The sequence below is a fragment of the Otolemur garnettii genome, unplaced genomic scaffold, assembly GCF_000181295.1.
Source record: "Otolemur garnettii isolate 467f Iridium unplaced genomic scaffold, OtoGar3 scaffold00392, whole genome shotgun sequence".
NCBI lineage: Eukaryota > Metazoa > Chordata > Mammalia > Primates > Galagidae > Otolemur > Otolemur garnettii.
This window is the reverse complement of record NW_003852787.1, coordinates 21,177-26,376: the sequence shown is the minus strand read 5'-3', so window position 1 is coordinate 26,376 and position 5,200 is coordinate 21,177. Positions and strand designations below refer to the sequence as shown.

Genomic DNA, 5,200 nt, shown 5'->3' with positions numbered 1-5,200 from the left:
CACGAAAGACAAACCCTAACTGAACCAGTGAACTACAAAACACTATGAAGATGAGAGTTCAAGATTTCAGTTGTTGGGATGGGAAGTATATTATTCTCAGACATCTTTGTTTTTATTGTTAATATGTCCCATCCTACCCCACCCCACCCCCGCTTTTTTGGGCAGTTTTGGCAGTGGCCGGGTTTGAACTCACTACCTCCGGCATATGGGGTCAGTGTCCTACTCCTTTGAGCCAAAGGGAGTCAGTGCCCAACTCCTTTGGGCTTCCCCTATACTCCCTTTTATATCTTTTATTAACTTTGCTACATGTTATTCCCAGTATAACATTAAACCTATCCCTTACTGAAATAACTCCAATTCCAGAACAAACATAATAAATCATAGTCATTATTTCCATGTCAGACTATTTCATAGATAAGAAATACAATAATAGAAATGGGAAATAAAATATATGTGCTGAAAATAAGATAGAGTATGTCAAGCTAGGACAGATATGACACACCTGGCCCGGTCAGTTTAAGTTCAGTCCAACTTCACCACCATCTCCCATTCTTACTGCTTCATAAATTTATCTCCCACCTTAAAAATGCTCCTCTTAAGTAGTTTAGGTGGATTGATTTAGGATATTAACTTTTAAATTAATATGTTTATTATTTAAGATTCATAAAGTTCTGCCGATGATTGTTTGAACTAAGAGTTGACATAGGCTCAGCGCCAGTGGCTCAGGTGGCTAAGGCGCCAGCCACATACACCTGAACTGGTGGATTTGAATCCAGCCCCAGCCCACGAAACAACAATGATGGCTGCAAGCAAGAAATAGCTGGGCATTGTGGTGGGTGGCTGTAGTCCCAGCTACTTGGGAGGTGGAGGCAGGAGAATCACTTGAGCCCAGGGGCTGGTGGTTACTGTGAGCTGTGATGCTATGGCACTCTACCCAGGGTGACAGCTTGAGGCTCTGGCTCACTGGGAAAAAAAAAAAAAAATGGCCCCTCACAATCATGGTGGCCAGGGCAGGGTCTGGATGGGAGAAGGGATGGTGGCCCTCAGAATAAGCAGTCATGTGACTGGGAAGATGGCTGTCTTTCCTTGGCATTCCAGGAATAGGAACTACAAAGCTGAGTTTGCATCATGCCACCTAGAGGCTATGCCACTGGAGTTCTGGGACTATCACTCTCTGAAACCTGTAACTGTCACAGCATCAAAGACAAAGAAAGTAAACCAGAAAGGAAGCACTTCTTCCACATCCTCCTCCTCCCCTAGCTCCATGGTGGACTGGCTAAGCACAGTCCTCAATGGGACTGACCCCCTGCCCATGTTTGTAGCCGCTGCTGACCCTGCAGCCTTGGCAGCTGCCATGGACAACTCCAGAAAGAAACATGATAAAGATGGTAACTTCATTGTCAGATTGGATTTTGAGCCTTGGGTCAATAAACAGGGAGAAATCCTTGCATGATTCACAACTAGAGAAAAGCTATCTATCAATCTATTTATGGGATCTGAAAAAGGAAAACCTGGGACTGCCACATCTGCGATGTCAGAGAAGGTTCAGACCCGATTAGAAGAGCTGGATGACTTTGAGGGGAGTTCCTAAAAGGAACTACTGAATTTGACTCAACAGGATTATGTGAACCTTATAGAGGAGCTCAACCAATCACTGAAGGATGCTTGGGCCTCAGACCAGAAAGTGAAGGCTCTGAAAATAGTCAACCAGTGTTCCAAGCTTCTTTCAGACACCAGCATTATTCAGTTCTACCCAAGCAAACTTGTCCTTATCACTGACATACTTGATACATTTGGAAAGCTTGTGTATGAACGCATCTTTTCCGTGTGTGGATAACCGCATATCTTACCAGATCACTTTTTTCCAGAGAATACAAATGACATGGCCAAGGAAACATGTCTAAATTGGTTTTTCAAGATTGCTTCCATCAGGGAACTTATTCCAAGATTTTATGTGGAAGCATCCATCCTGAAGTGTAACAAGTTCCTCTCCAAAATGGGAATTTCTGAGTGCCTACCTCAATTAACGTGCATGATCAGGGGGATTAGAGACCTACATGATCAGAGGGATTAGAGACCTGCTAGTGTCAGTGTATGCCCGAGCCTATCTGTGCCAAGTAGGAATGGAAGTGGCTCCGCATCTCAAAGAAAGTCTAAATAAGAACTTTTCTGACTTCCTCCTTACATTGAAACAGATTCATGGGGACACCATCCAGAACAAGCTGGTGGTCCAGGGAGTAGATCTCCCATCCTACCTGCCCTTATACTCACCAGCCATGGACTGGATCTTCCAGTGCATCTCCTACCACGCCCTGAGGCTCTACTGACTGAGATGATGGAGAGATGTAAGAAACTAGGAAACAATGCCTTCCTGTTGAATTCCATTACCTCAGCCTTCTGTGTTGAGTTCACTGCCATAAGGTCCATGGATTTCACTGGGATGATCAAAGAGTGTGATGAGTCTGGTTTCCCCAAGCATCTCCTTTTTCGGTCACTGGGGTTAAACTTGGCCTTAGCTGATCCTCCAGAGAGTGATCAGCTTCAGATTCTCAATGAAGCTTGGAAAGTTGTAAATTGAAGAATCCACAGGACTACATTAATTGTGATGAAGTGTGGGTAGAATATACCTACAAGCATTTCAAAAAACGAGAGGTGAATACAGTTTGGGCTGATGTCATCAAGCACATGACTCCAGATCCAGCATTTGAAGATTCCTATCCTCAGCTTCAATTAATAATTAAGAACGTGATTGCCCACTTCCATGACTTCTCAGTTCTTTTCTCAGTGGAAACATTTCTGCCATTTCTGGACATGTTCCAAAAAGAGAGTATGCAGGTGGAGGTTTGCAAATGCATCATGGAAGCCTTTATCAAGCATCAGCAGGAGCCCACCAAGGACCCTGTCATTTTGAATGCCCTTTTGCACATTTGCAAGGCCATGCATGACTCTGTGAATGCAGTCACTCTTGAAGATGAGAAAGGAATGCCGGACTTATAAGAATGTTTTCCTTTGGCCATGATTTTGAACAACAGCTAAGTTTTTACATACAGTCCAGGTCAATGTTTTACAATCTGGAACCTGTTCTTGTGCAGCTGATTCACAGTGTGAACTGGCTAGCAATGGAAACGAGGAAAGTGATGAAAGTAAATCATTCCAGAAAGACAGCTGCCTTAGTCTGGGCCTGTGTTGCCTACTGCTTTATCACCATCCCCTCCCTGGTGGGGATCTTCACTCATCTCAGTCTCTACCTGCATTCCAGTCAGGTGGCACTGGCCAACCAGTGTCTCTCCCAAGCTGATGCAGAGATAAGCCTCATTCCAGAAGTTCCAAAGACGATTAATATTGATGGAAAGATATGGCCATTAGAATCATTCCTTATGGAATTCCTCTGCAATTTCTTTTCTACTTTATTAATAGTTCCAGATCTTTCTAAACACGGGGTCCTGTTTCTGGTTTTTTTGGATGCTAACTGGCATTTATTTATTTTTGATTTTCTTCTTTTTAGTTTTCTTTTTCTTTTTTTCATTTCTTTCTTTTTTTTTTTTAAATCATAGCTGTGTACATTAATACTATCATGGGGTACAGTGTGTTGTTTCTATATACAGTTTGGAATACTTTCATCCAACTGGTTAACATAGCCTTCATGTCATTTTCTTCATTGTTGTGTTAAGATTCACATGTACCCTTATAGGATAAGTCTTCTTAATGTGATCCAAGACTATACCTGGGAGGACAGCAGTGACAATAAGATTCCCATCTACACCTGCGTCCTACGCCTTCTTACTGCCATGACAGGAGACCTATCTCTACCACATAGACAAAGTTGACTCCAATAACAGCCTCTATGAGGGAGATTCCAAGTTCCCGGCAGAAAACAACAAGCTGTGCAAGATGGTGATGCTTAGATCTTGAAGCACCTGAAAAAACCTGGTGAAGGATGAGGCCTTGAAGTGCAGAGCTTGTGGGGACTTTCCTTCTTTAACAGCACCTTGGCCCATGGGGACCTGTGCAACAACAAACTTAACCAGCTCTCTGTCAATCTGTGGCACCTGGCATAAAGGTATGGCTGTGCAGACACCAAGACCATGGTGTAAACACTGGAATACATCAAGAAACAAAGCAAACAACCAGACATGAATCATTTAAGTGAGCTGGCCCTCAGACTGCCTCTGCAAACAAGGAAGTGACCCCTGGGCTCATCCTCAGGCTCAGGGACTTATGTTGCCAAGTCTAGAAAGACCTTCTTTGCTGCCCTGAATTCTCATTGGAATGTAGATTTTTTGTTTTCATTTTTACATATATACAGATTGGTTTAATCTTTGGCCTCTACCCAGGTTCTTCTGACAATGCACAAGTGGGAATTGTCAGAGCCTTAAAATCAAATGTTCTTTATCCAGAAGCAGCATCTTACTGTTTCTTTGCAAAAGTGCCCTTCAGGTTCTCAGTAAGCACCAAGGGAAGGAGCCAATGGGCCTTTAGTGAGAAAGAAAAGAGGGTAGTAACATCTTTCTTTTCCAGATGTTTTTGTTTTATTCCTTACAAAAAGGACTTAGAAAAGCAGTCCACTTTTAAAGTGTTATTGTTCTAGACACATTCTAGATCTTGTACCCTGAAGTTAGAAAGCACTTGAAGTCTGGAATTCAGTGCTGTGTACACCTCTTTGAGGAATTTATACAAGGCAGATTTATCATTTAACCCCTTCTCCTATCAAAAGCACATCTCAATTGGACCTAGAATATGTCAAATCTGAGATCCACTGTGGCTTCAGTATACTTTACACTGCAAAAATGAATAAATGTCCTGAAGGAAAAAAAAAAAGTTTGCATAGTTTCCATTTTAAACTTAAATATATCAAACTATAATGTTAAAAATGGAAGAACAGAACAATCTTAGAGAGACTGCTCTTACTGTTCTCAAGAATTTTGGTCTTCTACCAAATAAAGTTTAGTGGACCTGGGTGGCACCCATAGGACAGTGGTTATGCCACATGCACCAAGGGTTGCAGGTTCAAACCAGACCCTGGCCAACTAAACAACAGCAACAAGTGCGACAGGAAAGATGCCCAGGTGTTATGGCAAGTGCCTGTAGTCCCAGCTACTTGGGAGGCTGAGGCAAGAGAATTGCTTGGCCTCCAGGGTTTTAGGTTGCTGCTTGTGAGCTGTGATGTTACAACCCTCTACCTGGGGTGACAAAATGAGAC

General features: G+C 42.8%; 1 protein-coding gene and 1 pseudogene across 1 annotated transcript in view; one reads left to right on the top strand and one right to left on the bottom strand.

Annotated features, from left to right (window-relative positions):
- Window positions 1-5,200, bottom strand: part of LOC100943854 (zinc finger protein 43-like) — a gene marked incomplete at its 5' end in the record, with an annotated part of 27,798 nt that overhangs the window by 11,335 nt on the left and 11,263 nt on the right. The window lies entirely within an intron of this gene.
- LOC111722798 lies at window positions 1,073-1,788 on the top strand (annotated as a pseudogene).